General features: G+C 42.5%; 1 long non-coding RNA gene across 3 annotated transcripts in view; it reads left to right on the forward strand.

Moving 5' to 3' along the window:
- LOC128324734 (uncharacterized) overlaps nt 1-16,455 on the forward strand; it is a 57,802-nt gene extending 41,347 nt beyond the window's left edge. For all 3 annotated transcript variants that reach the window (XR_008307065.1, XR_008307063.1, XR_008307066.1), the window contains exon 5: nt 11,639-16,455. This is a non-coding gene — a long non-coding RNA (uncharacterized LOC128324734). The remainder of the gene's footprint in view (nt 1-11,638) is intronic.
- The last annotated feature ends 3,321 nt before the right edge of the window (nt 16,456-19,776 follow it).

Consider the following 19,776-nt stretch of genomic DNA (forward strand, 5'->3'; position numbering starts at 1 on the left):
AACAAGTTAGGCAATGCCTTTATTTTGAGCTAACTAATTCTATTTTGTGCTAAAGTTTCTGAACAATCTTTAGAGGCAGCCCCACATACAGTACATTGCAGTAGTCCAGATGAGATGTTACCAATGGATGAATAACTGGGAGTAGGCTATTTCTGACTGCACTCAAGGCAAAACTACTGATTTCTAAGAAAATGTGGAGTTCTAATCCCATCTTTCTGTCACGATGGTAATGCAAGGCAAGGAAGCATTTGCAGGGGAAAACTGGTGGATGAGAGGGAATGCCACACCTGCCCATTCTTCCCTGCAAACCCCCCCACCCCATGCCATTTTTCATGACCAGGCTCTGAAACGTTCCCCCCAGCCAAGCTCCGAAACTATAATTATGTCTGATTAAGAGAAAGCATTTAGTGGCAAGGGTTGCTGGTAATGGAATTGGGCATGGGAGGGGTTAAATCACCTAGAGCTGCCGAGTTAGGTGCTATATGATTACGAACCACTCAGGGAGGTTTTGTGTGGGGTGGTATAGAAATGTACTAAATAAATAAATATTAAATGAATAAACAGACAATAAACCCTTGCCCTTGTGTCCCACCATTTTTTCTCTCCAGAAGAGCCTCCCCACACTTCCATATTTGTGTTTTCTTTGAGCATGCATGCTGTGTTGTTCCACCCTGGAAAAATAGGACTTGCCCAAAGCAACCTAATGAGCTTCGTGGCTGAGCAGGGATTTGAACCTAGGTTTCCCTAGTCTATGTCTCCTAATTCACAAGAGGTGGCCAGTCCAAGGTTCTCTAGTTGTTATGGACAGCTCCCATCAGCCCCATCAGAGCCCATCAGCCCCAGCTGCAATTGCAGCTGGCGCGGATGGGAGTTGTAGACCAACAACTGGAGAGAACTTCAGCTACATGATATCAGCTAAAACAGCTGGGCAAGTACATTGAGCAACTTCCTTCTCAGCACTTCAAACAACTAGCAAGTCTGGCAGAGGGCTAGGCTAGAGTGAAAGAATATTCAAATAAGTGATTATCTATCGCATCACATAACAGCTGAACATAACAGCTGAGGGTCAGTCCAGAGCAGGGATTCTCAACGTTGGGTCCCCAGATGTTATTGGACTTCAACTCCCATAATCCCCAGCCAAAGGCCACTGGGCTTGGGGATTATGGGAGTTGAAGTCCAATAACATCTGGGGACCCAACGTTGAGAATTCCTGGTCCAGAGAACCACCCCAGATTCTGATAGTAGTGACTTTTCATAGCCTCAAGTAGAGGATCTTTTCCAGCTTCACTGCTTAAGATCTTTTGGGCCAGCAACTATTATACATAGCTGAAAATTGGATTCCACTTGCCATAAGCTGTGCACTGCATAGTGCCTTTGCGTTGTGTAGCCATGCAGATGTACTATGGAGCGGAATCTGAAAGAATGACAGCTACAGCCACCTACATAAAGAGCTGCTAGATTCACATGAACAAGGCACCCCAGAAGACAAAAACAGGGACAAAATAGAGTCAGAGTCCAGAAAACAGGGACAGTTGGACCCTATAGTCCTGACGTTCCAGTTTGACAACAGAGTTAATTTGGATGATAAACTAGATTCTCAGTGGGGGGTAATATAGTCTACAGTTGCTGCCTCCTGCTGCTGGTCTGAAAAAGGATTGCTCTCTCAAGTCAGAGTATTTCTCAATGAGAAGACAAACATCACTGCTAGAACTCAGGGGCTTGCAAGCAACCTCAATTTTATCGAGAATCTAAACTTTGGACCTGAGCAATAACTGAGCAGTAAAACATGGTCTCTTGCTACCACTATGCACTTGCAGAAGGTTGGATGATTCTGTCTGGAAGGCAGTCAAAGCATTAATGGTTGTTCAGTAACTATTTAAGTACAATCCCTGCTTGGTCATTTATGACACAAAGAACAGAATAATAAATACTTATTTGTACAAACATTACTTAAAACAATCATCTGAACGAATACAGCATACTCACAGAATGTTTGATGGTGATCTAGAAATACCGTTGTTAAGGTCTTGTGCTCTGAATTCCTCCTGCTTTGCCCACTATTTCTGAAACCTGAATTACTGGCCCCTGCATTGCTGCTAGAAATTGAGGAGAAGGGATGTATTCTAGCTGTGGCGTTTGTTTGGGCCCTTTTGGGGTATTGTGTGGTTCAGGCCAGGAGACCTGGGACCTAAGAAGGAACTAGGCCTGTGCACCACCAAAAATATCAGATCAATTCCAATCCGATTTTTAAAATGTGTTGGGTGGCTGATATAGTCTCCCCAACACCATTGGGGTCAAGTCAGAATTGACCCAATATGTCTTTCAAAGAAAAACATAACTCCACCTCCTAAGGTGGATTTTAAGGACTGCATCCCCAAAATCAGTGCTGAGAGGACCCACTAAGCCACTCAGGAAGGGCCCACTAAGCCAGTGAATCCCTTATGAAAGGTTATTTTTGTCCCACCCACCACAAATTTAGGGGTGTAGTGCTTAAAATCAAATTTGGGAAGCAGCTTGGAGAGACTTTCTCAAAATCGTGGGTTGGAGGGGAAAAGGTGACCCCTCATGAAAGACCTACTAGGAACCCCCACAAAGGAGCCCAACGAAGCACCCACATTCCTATTGGACCCAAACCAGGCTGGGAGCCGGCTGGGAGAGAAAGCATCTCCAAACTGTCTCCCAGGATGTTTTTTAAGTACTGCATTCCTGAAATCAGGGAATGGGGGCAGAGGTAACTCTTGAAGCACCACTGGCCCAGTGGGTACTTCATGGAGGGTAAATTCCTACCCTTTGGTTTTGGGAGTGCAGTCCATAAAAACCAGCCTGAAGCCAGCTTGGAGAGAAAGTATCTTCAAGTCGGCTGCCAGGCTGGTTTTGGTCCAATAGGAATGTTGGAAGTAGAAGAATTTCTGACATGAGAACAGAGATTTTAGTCAGAATCCCAAATATCAGGGCTCCCTGCTGTTGTATTCAAAATAGTTCTGAAAACACCCAATCATGGGCATATCAGTCCGATATTCTTGTCAGATCAATACAACTGCACAGACCTACAAGGTACCACTTTCCTACTCCTTACACTACAGGTAGGAAGAGGGAACTCCAGGCAGTCACCAGTGATGTGGGTCAACAGGTATGGACCATATGTGGGGGGCAAGGCTCACTGGCAAATTGCTATTTCCCCCCTCACCCATGTGTGGGAGGGGAGAAAGAATGTCTGCATAAGGCTCTAGCTTGGCCCATACGTACATGTAGTGATCAGCCACCCTTCCCCCTAAAGAGTTAACCAGAAGTGAACCCTGTCCTGATTGACAGACTGGTCAACTCCAAGGCTCAGCCAATCAGCACACCAGGTGGGTGGGACCTAGAGAGCTGTTGGGAGGAAGAAGGCAATTATTTGAGAGAGGACATGTGGCCAAGAAGGAAGGCTGCAGGAAAATGACTCTGCGGATCCTTGAAAGATAGGAAGGCAGGAAGCTTGAACTCTCCTCTGGAGTTTGGTGAGTTCAAGAAAAGGAAACCTGGGCTTTGACTTCAGGAAGTTTAGTCTAGGGAAAAGACTAAAAAAAAAAAAAGACTAAAAAGTTTGTTTAGTCAGACTTTATGTTAGAAGTTATATTCCTTGTGTGTGTGTGTGTTTTCTATATTCCTGATACTTATATTATAGTTTAGCTAGTAATTGAAATTACTAGTTTTTAAAGTTAATTGAAAAACCACTAGACTAAGCTCCATACACTTAGGGTGTAGCAAAAGACTCTGTACACATTTAAGTGTGCTTTTGCATTTTTCTACATACCTCTTCTTTGCAACTGGGTAACCAAGATTTTTAAAGTGTGCCGCCCCAACATCATTCGGGGTGCTTTTGAAGTATCCTTGTAACCTACTGACTCCAAGTATTTTTATCTGTAACTAAAAGCTGAGTAAGCCTCAGAAAGAAGCAGTCTGTAGTACCTGAATAAAACTGTTTTTCTTTTTTCTTTTCTTTTACAAGTCTCTCCAAGTTGGTTTTTAACTTAGGAAAAGCGGGGGGCTAAAGGGGGATTTCTCTGGTGCAAACATGTCTCCTCAGGCATTCAGCAGCTATTGGTTTTCTCACGTGGAAGATTTTTGTACTTGTCTAGTAGCAAAATAAAGAGAGTTTTCACTGGATTCCACCACAAGCCCAGGGAGGTTCAAGCTCTGTAATAAAGAGGGGTGTTGGTCAGTGTTCTCTCTAATTTTTTTCATCTGTGTGCAGAATAAGTTTTATTCTGTGCAGCAGTGTCAAGGCACTGTGTGTGCACATGCATTCAGAGTGGGACCTTCCTGATTCAACCCGAGTGGGATCTAAAATTGACTTAGTGCACACACATATGCATGCACATGCTCACGCCTTAGAGGGAACACTGGTGTGCTGTTGTCTGGAAGTGCTTTAAAATCATTCTGCAGCAGCCCTAGCACTACTCCATTGGGGCTCCTTTGAAGTTGCACAGCAGCCCTGGCAAGCCCCTAGCATGGACGAAGGGACTGCATTGCATGTCAGCCAGTTTTTCTAAAAAAAATTACCCTTTTTCTTAGTATTTGGAATCAATTTATTCCCAGAGAGACTGTACAGTAGAAACTGTTATCATTGTTTTGATATATACATAACTTTAGAATTGACTGACTTTTAATTGTAATTAGAGTGTATGTTTTCGCATTGTGAACTTTAGATTGCATACTGGGTTTTGTATAAACTTTACTGTACTAGATAATTAATTTGACTGATCCTCTCAATTATTAATTTCTTCTAATATTGATAAAGATGTGAGGGTACAGTTTTCAATGGTAGCTACACATCTTCTGTAACATTTAACTCCAGCCTCATAAAGCAAATTACCTTATGTGAAGATGAGGGCTGGAAAGAAAATACAATTCTGGCCACAAGAATTAATCTTTCTTGGTGTCAGACGGTTGACAGATAACCAAACACTACTGTTTTGAACAGCAGCTGAATAAGATCAATGAAAAATGTGTAGTATCTTGACAGATGATACGTGTCTGTCCTTACTCTCACCTCTCTTAATTTTGGAACCATATTAATTGTCCAGCAGAGGGATTTTTGAAATGGAAGAAAAATATCTTCAACCACTTGAAGATGGGACAAACTAGAAAGCTACCTGTCAATATGTTGTGTCATTTTGGTTGATCCTAGTCAAGGCATTATTGAAACGTAGTGTTTAGATTTACTAAGAATCATATAACCTATTATGGGAGGAATGCTAAATACAGGTGCTCATAACACAGTGTATTTTTAACATCCCTTAGTAAACTTGGCCTGTAGGTGATCCTGTTTCAACCATCGTCTGATATTTTATTCCCTTTCTCCAAGTGAGTTATATCCAAAATGATAAATTGGCTCCACTTCAGGCCAGACAAAATGTTAGACCAAATACATTACATTCAGGATGCTTGAATGATGTATCAGTTACCTTCCCTTGACACATGAGTAATAATTCAGCTTCTTAAAATACTCCATCTGGATTTAAAAGGATCATCTGAGTTCATTTTGCTTCAGCTTAGCAAAGAGTTGTGTAGCAGCACATTAGTCCATACAGAGGGAGAATGTTAAATAAGTAGATTAATGAAGGAAAATTATAACTCAACCTAAGTTCAGCATTGTTTCCTTCAGCTGTCCATCCCCACTGGTTAGGGCTGCACCAGTCAGGCAGTAAAGCAACACAGGCTGCCAGTCCAAAGTCATTACATTTCCACCAGTCTCAAAATAGATGGTCTAAATTTACCAAAACGAGCGTTGCACAACAAAGCAAAGCAAAGGCCCCAGCAGCGACCAGAGCTGCTTGCCAAAAGAGCACTCAGCTTTTCCTCACGATTGCCTTTCATGGCAACTTTGATGTCTCAAGTCTTCTCTGGATGTTTCTCCAGTTAAATAACAGCAGTGGCTTCTGTGGATGGAAATGAACAAAGCTGTGTTTTGAAAGATGGCATTTACTAGAGGAGGAGTTGAGAACAGTTTAGGATATTTGGGAAACTGGAAGGAAGAGAAATGTTATTCTTGTTGGCCTGGATTTGGCTATGTGAAGGATGAAGGTTAATCCTCCATTTTGTTGCATGTTTTACATTTGTGAATTAAATTGCTTATTTTATAAAATGGCTGCTTGTTCTCCACTGTGTGTTCTAATAGCTTGTATTCTAAGGTCAAAATTCAAAGTTTCTGTTATACTGTTTTGCCTAGAAATGGGAAAAAAATGATCTGGTTTTTGTTAGTTCTGATTTGGGAACCTCAAAAAAGTAAGGCCCAAGGCCCATCTAGTCCAGCATCCTGTTTCACACAGTGGCCCATCAGATGCCACTGGAAGCCTACAGGCAGGAGTTGAGGGTGTGCCCTCTCACCTGCTGTTACTCCCCTTCAACTGGTACTCAGAGGCATCCTGCCTCTGACTAGTAGCCGTTGAGAGACTTCTCCTCCATGAAGTTATCTAAACCCCTCTTAAAGCCATCCAGGTTGTTGGCTGCCATCACATCTTGTGGCACAGAATTCCACAAGTTGATTATCTATCTATCTATCTATCTATCTATCTATCTATCTATCTATCTATCTATTCATCACATTTTTATACCGCCCAAAACACAAGTTCTCTGGGCAATTCACAAGACAATAAAAAACCAATAAAAAGATTAACATATTAAAATTTAAAATGTTAAAACTATTAAAACACAATTAAAACACAGTTAAAACAATGTTTTATTAAAAGCCTGGGTGAACGAATGCATCTTGACTTTCTTTTTTAAAAGTTGTAAGAGATGGGGAGGCTCTTATTTCAGCAGGAAGTGTTTTCCAAAGGCTCGGGTCAGCAATGGAGAAAGCCCGTCCCCGATTAGCCACCAGATGAGCTGGTGGCAACTGCAGGCGAACTTCTCCAGATGATCTCAATGGGCGGTGTGGTTCATAGCTTAAATACCCAGGGCCCAAGCTGTTTAGGGCTTTATAGGTTATAACCAAAACCTTGTACTTTGCCCAGAAACATATCGGCAGCCAGTGTAGATCTTTTAAGATGGAAGTGATATGGTCTCTCTGAGATCTGGCTGCCGCATTCTGGACTAACTGCAAAGGCAGCCCCACATAGAGTGCATTGCAGTAGTCAAGTCTGGAGGTGACTAGCAGATATACTACTGTTCTGAAGTCATTTATCTCAAGAAATGGACGCAGCTGGCATATCAGCCAAAGCTGATAAAAGGCACTTCTGGCCACCGCCTCAACCTGGGACACCAGGGAATGTTTTGTGTCCAGAAGCACCCCCAGACTGCATACCTGTTCCTTCTGGTGAAGTGTGACCCCATCCAGAATGGGCAGATCAAAATCATCTCCCGAGTTCCAACCCCGCACAATAAGTACCTGTGTTGTGTGAAAAAATACCTCCATTTTTTGGACCTAAAGTTTTTGGCAATCAATTTCACGGGATGACCCTTGGTTCTAGTGTTACGTGAGAGGGAGAAGAATTTCTCTTTATCCACTTTCTCCATACCATGCATGATTTTATAGACCTCCATCATGTCTCCCCGCAGTTGTCTTTTTTCTAAACTCAATATTTATTTATTTATTTATTTATTTATTTATTTATTTATTAATTATTAAAACTTTTATACCACCCTTCCAAAAGGCTCAGGGTGGTTTACATTAAAACACCATTAAAATCAATTAATCATTAAAACAAAAATTATAAAACATAAAACAATAATTAACTTTATTGTTAATTTATAAGTTATAACTAGCACTTTGTATTTTGCCCGGAAACCTATTGGCAGCCAGTGTAACTCCATCAACAAAGGAGTAATGTGGTCTCTCTGAGATGACCCAGAGACCAACCTGGCTGCCGCATTCTGAACCAAGTGAAGTTTCTGGACTACGTACAAAGGCAGCCCCACGTAGAGCGCATTACAGAAGTCCAGTCTGGAGGTTACCAACAAATGTACCACTGTTTTGAGGTCATTGATCTCAAGAAACGGGCGCAGCTGGCGTATCAGCCGGAGCTGATAGAAAGCACCCCTGGCCACCACCTCAACCTGAGAAACCAAGTAGAGACGTTGATCCAGAAGTACTCCCAGACTGCGAACCTGTTCCTTTTGGGGAAGTGTGACCCTGTCTAGAACAGGCAGATCAACATCGTCTCTAGAGTTCCGACCCCGCACAATAAGTACCTCCATCTTATCTGGATTCAGCTTCAGTTTATTCTCCCTCATCCAGCCCATTACTGCTTCCAGGCAGGCATTTAGGGAGGATATGCCAGCTCCTGAAGAAGCTGACATGGAGAAGTAGATCTGGGTGTCATCAGCATACTGGTAACACCCAGCTCCAAATCCCCTGATGATCTCTCCCAGCGGTTTCATGTAGATGTTAAAAAGCATTGGAGAGAGTATGGAGCCTTGAGGGACACCATACTTAAGCTCAGATTTTGAAAAGCAACAATCTCCAATCGACACCATCTGGAATCTGTCCGAGAGGTAGGAGCGGAACCACTGTAAAACAGTGCCTCCCACCCCCAACCCCCTCAGACGTTCCAGAAGGATACTATGGTCGATAGTATCGAAAGCCGCTGAGAGATCCAAGAGGACCAACAGAGTCACACTTCCTCTGTCCATTGCCAATTGGAGATCATCCATCAGGCCGACCAAGGCAGTCTCCACCCCATAGCCCACCCGAAAACCAGTTTGAAATGGGTCTAGATAATCAGTTTCCTCAAGACCGCCGGGAGCTGAGAGGCCACCATCCTCTCAATTACCTTGCCCGGCCATGGGAGGTTGGAAACCGGCCTATAATTGCTCAACTCTGAGGGATCTAACACAGGCTTCTTTAGAAGAGGTCTAATAATGGCCTCCTTAAGACAAGGAGGCATCCTGCCCTCCCTCAGAGAAGCATTTATGATTTCTACCAGGCTGCTTACAACAGCCTCCCTGCTAGATAGAACAAGCCATGTTGGACAAGGATCAAGAGGACAAGTGGTAGGCCTCACTGCTCCAAGCAGCTTGTCAACATCATCAGGAGTCACAAACTGAAATTGATCCAGTCGAATCGTATAAGAGGAGTTGTCGGACACCTCCAGTTCAGACATCAAATTAATTGTGGAGTCTCCATCTCGGTCGGCCCAAATCCGAGAGATTTTTTCTGCGAAAAATTCATTAAACACACCACAGCAGGTAACTGATGCCTCCAAATTCTGGTTCAAGGGAGAGGGAGCAGATACTAGTCCCCTCACAACTCTGAACAACTCAGCCAGACGTGAACTCGCAGAGGCAATATGGGCAGAAAAGAACCGCTTCTTTGCCGCACGTATCGCCTGAGCATAGATTTTTAAATGTGCTCCATGTCGTAATCTGTCGGATTTGAGTCGGGTTTTTCTCCACTTGCGCTCCAGTCGCCTACCTTGCCGCTTCAGCCCCCATAGATCTTCCATATACCAAGTGGCCAATTTTGAAGCAGGTCGGAGGGGACGCTTAGGAGCAATCGTGTCTACTGCCCTGGTGAGCAAGTTGTTCCAGTTCTCAACCAGGGCATCAACAGGATCACCAGCAGAGCCAACATTAAATCCCTCCAAGGCATCTTGGAATCCTACCGGATCCAGTAACCTCTTTGGGTGGACCATTCTAATAGGCCCCTCGCCCCTGCGGAGGTGGGAAGTGGTTGTAAGTCCAACCTTAACCAGATGGTGGTCCGTCCATGACAATGGGGAAATCGTAGGAGTCCCCACCCACGGAACACCACCCTGATCAGAATAAAAGACCAAATCAAGCATGTGACCTGCAATATGCGTTGATCCAGAGACCGCTTGGGATAGGCCCATAGTCGTCATGGCCGCTATGAACTCCTGAGCTGCCCTGGACAAATTGGTCCCAAAATGAACATTGAAGTCCCCCAGCACCAAAAGTCTGGAAGACTCCAATGCAAGTTCCACGACCAAGTCCATGAGCTCAGTAAGGGATTCTGCTGGGCAGCGGGGTGATCGGTACACCAGCAGAAGTCCCAATCTATCCCTGGTCCCCAAACTCAAGTACACACATTCGTACACACAATAGCCTCAGATGTTGTAGCCTTGCCTCATAAGAAAGGTGCTCTAGGCCCTTGATCATCTTGGTTGCCCTCTTCAGCACCTTTTCCAGTTCTACAAGTATAATGTCCTTTTTTAGATGTAGTGACCAGAATTGTACACAGTACTCCAGGTGTGGCTGCACCATATACGTCATTTACATATACGCCAATGGTAATCAGGCTCTTGATTACCACTGCATACACCTCCCAGTTCCCCGACGCGCCCTCCCCAGCCCCCCACCAGCCCCCACAGACTTGTGTCTCTCATTCTGGAACTTGTGTCCCTCATTCTGGCAAAGAAATGTTGGCAACCCTATCCAGGAGAGAAGAGCTGAGTTAAGACGAGCTGCTGAAAACAGAGCTGAGTTAAGCTGAAAACTCTCTTGAGAACTGAATCACTCTCAAAGCAGCGGAAGGAACAGTCTGGAACTGAACTCACCAGTATTGGAGATAAAGCGAAAGAGCTGTGGCTGAGCAAGGGGAAAAGCCAGGCTCGCTGCAGAAGCTGATTAGAGGTGATTGTAAGAAAACTCCTGGTAAGGACTCTGGGTTAAGGCACAGTATTAGGTGCGGGTTTAATTGGATGCATTTTTCTCCCATTTTATTTGTTCCTTTATTGTATCGTCTTTCTGTTTTCCCCACCCCATGCTTAGAAGCCTTTCCACACTACCTAACTTTGAATGCAACAGAGGTTTGAAATGCTGTTTCAGTAGACATAGCTAAAGAAAATATAAATGTTTACTTGGTGGCAGCGGTGAAGTTTAAAATCATGGGACTGGTTTAGACTGGGCTGTGATAGCTATCCTTATGTACATGGAGTACATTTACGCACCAGTAGAAGTCAGGGTGAAGACAGAACTAGTATAAAAAGAGACTTCACAGTGGGTCCCTCAGCACTGGGCTTCTTCCCGATCTGAATGATAGATTACACACCAATCACTAGAATGCTGGTTGAGCCATCAGTCCTGCATCAACCACCCACCATGCTTCAGGCTATTGATCTACTTTGTTTAAACAATTAACCTTCCATACATACATATTTACCTGTTTGTCTGTCCATGTGTCCCGTTGCATGCCTCCTGCATCACCAGAATGAGACATGCTTGCACTCTGACAGCTGCTACTCCTCTCTATGATCTGACAAAGTGAACATACAAACCTCATGTTGAGTCACCTGGAAGCAATATGGAGTCTTTTTGTTATGACTGCTGCTGATTATTTTTGATGATTTTGTACTTGGGTTGCAAGCCATCCTGAGTATCCCGTGGGAATGGAAGGTGTGGGATAAACATATTTTTTTAAAAATAAAAGGAATGGCACACACTAGCTTGTGAGAGCAATCCGTGGTTTGTATTCTGGTTAATATAGGTAGACCTACATTTAAATAAATTTGGTGTCTATTTCATGCTAAGTAAATTCAAAGGATCATCACAATTGGGTACCTAACCCTCTGTCTGTTTGCTTATACTCAAAACACTTGTAGATGAAACACATAATAAAAGAAAAGGTTACGTGAGCAACTTCATTGCATATATATATGCATCTGCTAATAATGAATTCTTCTTGCTTCTTTCATAGGTTCTTGAAATGCAAGTTGGAACACTGCAGTCTATTATAGCAACAAGATTACTAAAACGATACTGAAACTGCCATTTCAGTTTATATATTGGTTGGTTTCATAACCTGATGCTGTGAGGTTTTGCTTTGGACCCTGTTGACTATGCCTGTTGGCTAACTGTAGAATTTGGCAATGTGATGTCTTTCAGCCGACAACATACACCATTTATGGCAATTTGAATAGCTGAACAAGTATAATAAATGCATATAAATCATGCACCTAATCATGCATCTAACTAGGTGTTTGAAGATATGAAACTTGTCAACATCATCTCTAGGCAAAACTGTTTATGCATTTCTTTTCAAAATCCAGATGACAGAGATATTGCTAATATTGCTGTGACAATCAGTATTTCTCCCCTGACTAATGTTTCTTGAAGCTTTTGACCATATGAAGATGCAGGCTCAGTGGTAGAGCCCATGTTATGCACACCAAAGATCTCCAGTTCAGTCCTTTGCTTCTTAGAACTTTGTTTCTCAGAACAGGACTAAAACTCAGAATAGACATACTGGGCTACGTGGACCAATGGTCTGATTCAAAATAGGGCACAGTCTCTCTCATCTTATTGTTAGCATTGCAAGCAAGATATTAGAGTAGGAAGTTGAAGCTAAGACATTCAAAGAAATACCAGTAGGACAGGAAACCCTAGTGGGCCTGTGGTTGTCATATGCAGAGGGGCATGATCAGTCCAGTTCTATGTGGATGGATGGCAGTAACCACATCCTATGCATGGTTTGCCACCAAACATCAAGTTTAAAGCAGCTTGGATCTTCACTGTGCCCGTGGTTTGTTATAGGCAGTTAGCACTTCTAAATATCTCTCATCATATGTTTTTTCTCAACATTCAAAATGCCTCATGCATCTTCACAGGAAGTATCTGCATTGCACAGGCAACAGTATGAATAAGCATCAGCAGATGTAATTTCCAAAAATGGCACAATCTAACCTAAATATAGTTCTCTACATGCTGCTGCTATTATTAGTTGCTAGATATGAATATTGGCAACCTACATCAGTATTCTAAACAGCAACATTTAGTATTGCTACATATGTTGCAGTCCTATATATGTTGATTAGATTAGTTCAAATCATACAGTCTCAGAACTGTTGCTTCCTGGGTGCTTTCCAGATTAAACCCTACAACTAGATCTGCTAAGTGTGCTTCCGTACTTCCTGTATTGTGATACTGCAGTCCCTATGCTGACAGCAAGGTGCTGTTCACATTTCCGATGCCTTATTTTGGATTTTATCTTTGCATTCTAGTGCTACAACATTGCAAGTCCGTTGCAGAAAAATAGCTGTATTTTCCCAATGTAGGAGTTTGAGAGTCTGGGGGTTGTTTTCAAAACGATCCTGCCAAGCTGAAGCATTTCACCCCTGCTGTAGTGTGTAATCTGGAAAGCGCCCTGGTATTATCTCGGCCAGTGATATATTCTCCAAGATGTTGCCACTGAGCTCTGAGACCTGTTTAGGAATTGAGAGTCACTCTTTCTCAAGTTGTTATGTAACAATTGGACAACCATATAACCACAGTTGGCTGGCTCCTTTAGACTTTGCCTCGGAATGTCCTGCCAGCTGTTTGGGGATGTTGAAACTAACCTCTTAAGGCGCTTACTAATAGTCAGTTTAACATATTTGTATTTTGAGTTCTCTCTCTCTTTATGAAAGGCTTGAACAGCTGCCTAAACCTAGAAGCAGCATGTTTGCCAGAGCGACTTTGTTACAGATGTTACTCTGAAAAGTTCATTAATCTCCTGGCGAGTTTCCCAAAGTCAATGAAAGCAATCTAGGGAAAACCTTCAGAACTGCCTATTTAGAGATAATTTCCATGATTACTTTTACAGGGACCCTTCACACCATTAAAAACAGAAACTATGTAAGGACATTTTCTCCGTGATACATACAGATGAACATAGAAGGGTGCCTTATACCAAATCAGACCATTAGCCTGTCTCGTTCAGTATTGTCTACAACAGGGGAGGAGCCTCACTGGGCAGAGTGGGTGGTGCCCACCCCAAAATTTGTCCAAGTCAGCAGTTGTTTGCCTCCCACTCTGCCTCCCAGATTGTGCTGCCCTGTTCCCTGCTTGCAGCCTGCCTGCTGCAATATTTTCACAGAGTGGGTGTCGGTAGCACTATACTGAAACACCACATGTTTTATTGGGCTTATTTAAATATTCATGAGGTAGTAGCCAATTCAAAGGCTGGCCAGCCAATCACATTTCATCATTTTGATTGACTGCTCTGGCAGCCAATCAGAATGGCCAGAGGGGAGAGGTCTTTGCTATTGAGAGGCAAGGCAAACAGAGAGTGAAACACCATTTTGGTTGAGCAGTGCTAGTAGCAACTGCTCTCTGCCCAAAGACGTGTGTGTGTGGGGGAACTTTATTACTTTGAATCTTTATTTATTACTATATCGAGATTTGCAATCTTTAATATTGGACTCCATAGCGGTGGTGAGTAAGAGTTTGTCCTGGGTAGTGGTGGGTGGACTGCTCCTCTTGGCCCCTGAATGTTGGTTTGTCTGCCGCTCATAGAAATGATTCTTCAACTCCCACTCCCCCGTCAGCCAGTGGCCTGCATCTCCAGCCATGTGCACAGCCCAGCCTGCCAGGCCCAGCCTGCCCTGCTCTGGTCCTGTTCAAGCTGGTTTCAGAAAAGGTCAACAAACAAGAGACATCATTGCTGAAGCATGCTGGATAACTGGGATAGACAATAATACCAGAAAGTCAATATGTGCTTTATTGACTACAAAAAAGCTTTTGATTCTGTTGACCATGTCAAGTTGTGGAATATCTTTAGGAAAATGGGTGTCCCAGAGCATCTCATTATTCTCATGAGAAACCTATAGACAGGACAGGAAGCCACAGTTCAGATGGAAAATGGTGAAATAGACTGGTTCCAGATTGGCAAAGCAGTAAGACTAGACTGTATACTTTCTCCTTCTTTATTCAATTTATCTGCTGAGCATATACTGAGAGAAGGTGGATTGGGAAAGATGAGCATGGTTTTAAAGTTGAAAGAAGAAACATCAATAACCTGTGCTACGCTGATGACACCACTATGATAGCTAAGAATGCGGATGATCTGCAAGCTCTAGTATATGCTGGCTTTGGGCCAAAATAAACAAATGCATGAAAGCTCTAGTAATGAAAGTCAAGGAGCACAGTGAAAAAATGGGACTACAACTAAATGTAAAGAAGACTAAATTAATGACAACTGGTACAGCAACCAACCTCAGAATTGACAATGAAGACATTGAAGTTCTGGGTAGCTTCTGCCTTTTAGGATTGACCGTCAACAGTAAAGGATCCAGCAGTCAAGAAATACACCGAAGACTAGCACTTGGTAGGGTTACAATGAAGGCCTTGGAAAGGATATTTAGATGCCGTGATGTGATGACCTACAAAGATTAGAATCATCCGGACAATGGTTTTCCCCATGGCACTCTATGGATGTGAAAGCTGGACTTTGAAGATGCAAGATAAAAAAAAGCATTGGAACTTTTGCACTTCGTTGCTGGAGAAGACTTTTGAGGATACCATGGACAGCTAGGAAAACAAACTAATGGATCATAAAACAAATCAATCCAGAATTTTCATTCGGGGCACAAATGACCAGGTTCAAACTATCATACTTTGGCCACATTATGCGAAGACCCAGCTCTCTTGAGAAGTCCATAATGCTGGGAAAAGTTGAAGGAAATGGAAGAAGAGGATGACCATCAACAAGGTGGATGGACTCCATTATGACAGCAATGAATGCACCACTGCGAGACCTTAAAGGCCAAGTTGAAGACAGATCATCCTGGAGATAATCTATCTATGTGGTCTCTAAGAATCGACACCGATTTGACAGCACTTAATCAATCAATCAATACAGGATACAGACTCAGAAAAGAAAATGACAGATAGCCATTGGTTTTCAACTACAGCACTTAATCAATCAATCAACTAGAATTGTTGGAAAGAGATTGTACCCAAATGGCACAATATCAGTAAGACTGAATGAATGACATTTCATAAATTATCCATAGACTCCGATATAATTATAAAAGAATCAGACAAGTGTGGAGCCATAGTGATACTTAACAGATCAGATTATGAAAAAGAAGTGTATCACCAATTATCTGACTTAACTACATTAGGAGAGGAGAGCTGGTCTTGTGGTAGCAAGCATGACTTGTCCCCATAGCTAAGCAGGGTCTTCCCTGGTTGCATATGAATGGGAGACTTGATGTGTGAGCACTGCAATATATTCCCTCAGGGGATGAAGCCACTCTGGGAAGAGCAGAAGGTTTCAAGTTCCCTCCCTGGCTTCTCCAAGATAGGGCTGAGAGAAATTCCTGCCTGCAACCTTGGAGAAGCTGCTGTCAGTCTGTGAAGACAATACTGAGTTAGATAGACCAATGGTCTGACTCAGTATATGGCAGTTTCCTATGTTCCTATGTTCCTACATATCAATTATGTGCCAAAATTCCGTTAATTTCCATACAGCCTAAAATCAGGGTAATTCTAGAGAAAGATCTAGGGATGGGAAATATCACAATACGTGAATATGAATTTTTGTATAAGCCAAGAACACTGGTGTTGTATATTTTAACTAAGATACACAAAACTGGGTTTCTACCACCAGGGCATCCTATAATATCCACCAATAATTCTGTTTTGGAACCATTCTCCCAATATGTGGACGATTTCTTAAAACCTTTTTATCAATAATGAGATCATATATATGAGATTTGATTGATTTTTATCAATAAATTATCTACAATTATGTACAGGAAGAGGACATTTTGGTCACTTTAGATATAAAATCTTTATATATGAGTATTCCTCAACATGAGGCATTTATGATCATTGAAAATACGCTTAACAGAACAGACAAAATATACCCACACTCATTTCATTATGTCTTTGGCAGAGAATGTGTTATTTCAAAACTTTTTCTCTTTTAATGGTAAATACTATTTGTAAACCAAAGGGACAGCTATGGGGTCCACCATGGCACCAGAATTGGCAAACTTAAATATGTATAACTTTGAGAACAAACACATTTTCTCACATAATCCATTTCTGAACGTTTTGATTCTTTGGTAGCTATATAGATAACGTCTTTGTTTTATGTCATGGCAATGTGAACCAATTAAGAGATTTCAATAGTTGGCCCAATAACAGAGATACCAATTTGATATTTGAGATGCAATATGATTTAAGATGTATGAACTATTTGGATGTTCTTGTATGTAAAGAGGAAGGAAGTCTAAACACCACTATTGGTAAGAAGTCCATGGATAGAAATACATATTTGCAATATGATAGTTCACATCCTAAACACATAAGAAACAATTTGCCTTATGGTCAGTTTTTACATTTGAGAAGGAATTATTCTGAAAGTTCCCATTTCCTGTTGGAAGCAGAAAAGTTGGAAATCAGCTTAGCGGCTAGAAGTTTTCCAAGGAAGACAATAAAAGCTGCCAAAAACAAAGGGCTTGCCATGAACAGGAAAGAACTAGTTAGGGTTAAAAATCCAAAATCTACACCAAAATCTGTGGTTTTCAATTTGACCTTTGACTCCATGAGTATAGCAAAAAAAAAAAAAAAAATCAGCAGCATTGGCAAATTCTACAGGGCATACATGCCTGCAAGGAGAAGCCACTTATTATTTACAAGAGGACAAGGAATTTAAGAGAACATTTGGTACATAGCGACACAGTAGAAAAGGAAGGCTGGCACACTGTGTACAGGGACTGTGTTTTCCAGAGAAGTCCCAGATGTCGGATTTCTAGGAGGTCCTTGAGATACAGACCACATTCACAAGCAACGTGAATGGACCCGTGATTCTGTGTCCCTCCCCCCTCCTATCTGAATTTGGACGTTCAGGAAAGCATCCTTTCTGCAGTCAGCAAGACTGCAGCGAGGTGGGGGAGCTGGTTGTGCAGGCTTCCTTCTTTACAGAAGGATAGCCTGCACAGCCAATCGGGGAGGGAGAGATAGGGGCATCCTCCCTCAACTCTAGTTCAACCAAATGCAGCCTCCAGTGCCACATTCAGATGAAAAGGTACCTTGACCCTCGGTTTGAAGCAGCTAAACCTCGCTCCAAACCGAAGGTTCAAACTGGAGTCTCATCAGCATGACCTCAGGTCGCATTGCCGACAGGACTGGAATTGGCTGGGTTCAGATGTAATGGTAAGGAAACCGCAGCCCCCTCCAACTCTGGTCATCCGTTATGTGTGAATGCGGCCACAGTTTTAGAGTCCCAAAGTGAAGCATAACTCTTGAAAGCAGCAATGCCACTGCTGATAATATGAGCATCTGCAAGACTTTTTGCAGGGGGGTCAAAATCTGCAATCCTATAACTACTTACCTGGGAGTAATCCCCATTTAATTCAATGGGGAATTCTCAATCGGGGAGGGGGGCTGACCCAACCCCTGTCCGCCCCCACCCCAGTGCCCATGACAAATCAGAGTTGTAGTATATATCAGCTGTATAACCCACAGCAAATTATGCTTAAAGTTATTTGTGCTGCTCAGTTTTCAGTTTGTCACTGGGTTTCCAGAAGTTACTTATTTATTTATTTTCAAATTTGTAGACTGCCCCAAATTTCTGTCTCTGGGTGTTTAGATTCAAAAGCTAGAATTTTTAGGTGTGTTGCTGGCCAGTTCAGGGTTTTCTCCTACTGGTCACATGTACATCTGTCTTGTCTGAATTAAATCTCTCTTTGCTACGCAACATCCAATCTTTCATGATCTCCAGACCTCCTTCTCCAGGTGGACTCAGTCTGGGGACATACTTTCCAGTGTCTTGCTCACAGGTGAACACTCCTCATCTCCTTGTACTGCACTGTATCCTCACCCACTACTGTGTTGTATCTTCACCCACTAGCAGCAGTTTGGCAACCCACCCACAATGCTTCTGCAATCTGCCATTCCAGAACTGCTTTTACCAAAGTCACTGGTAGTGGGTCAGCTGACTTCATTGTCGCTGTGATTGTGAGCAGAGCTTCTGTTAACGGGAAGTTAAGTCAAATCAAGTATTTTTTAATAGCTGGACACTTCAGTCCCTACACAGAGAGTGCCGGGACATCCTGTGGAGGAATGCAGGCAATGTGTCTTTCTCTTGACAAGATGCATCCTTTCTTGCCTTGTTCCAGTCACTATCATGGTTAGGTGTGTAGTAGCTTGTGATAGCCATGTCAAGATCTGATTTGGCACAATTTTGCTGAGCCAAGGAAAAGGGATGTGTATTAGTTGCTAGGCAACAGCAAGGGACTTTCAGTTGCTCATTTGTTGGCTCCCCAACCCCTGGGCCAAATATCCCATTTACTTTTGGAGTCGGTCCTGGGCTGGCATATATTGATAAAGATATGAACTAACTATTCGCTATCAGAAGAAGAGGGGCGGTGGAGGGGAGAAACTATTAGCTTAATGTGCTTTCAGAATTCAGCCATCTGGTTCAGCAGAATAAGGAAATTCTATTAAAGTAGTTCAATGATTACTAAAGAGCATCCAAAACAGTCCTATAGTATACTAAACTTTAGTAGATTAAATGTTGGTCATTCTGGGCCAGGATATTGAATCCTTTCAAGAAAATCAATGTATGCCTGTCGAGTTAATTAGCATAATGTTAATAAAATGTAATAATGGTGCCAGGATTACAGAAACTCTCTCTTCACTTTTCAAATGAACCCGACGTTGAAGATTGGATGATATTCCTGAATCATTGTCAGAGTAACAAAGTAGTTTCCTAGAGCTGTGTGATTCAGGCTCACCATTTGTTTGAAACATCACCTCTTTGTATTACTGCATTCATGGACACAGCACTCTTATGCTAAAGTGTTTTTCTAGGTACTAAGCCCAATGTATCCCATTCACAAGGCACCTTCTGTTGATTCTAATGACTCTTCCCAGTGCATGCACGATGAGCATCAAGAGCAAACATGTCTTTGAGCTTGACCATCTTTAAGGGCTCTTAGAGATGGTCAAGGACAGGCATTTGGTCACTGAGCTGTGTAGCTAAGATAGGCTCAAATGCAGCATTTCCTGCATTGCTGTCTTATTTCATAGTCATATCAAATCTAGCATCTGCAGTGACAAGTG

The sequence above is a fragment of the Hemicordylus capensis genome, chromosome 4, assembly GCF_027244095.1.
Source record: "Hemicordylus capensis ecotype Gifberg chromosome 4, rHemCap1.1.pri, whole genome shotgun sequence".
Taxonomy (NCBI): Eukaryota; Metazoa; Chordata; class Lepidosauria; order Squamata; family Cordylidae; genus Hemicordylus; species Hemicordylus capensis.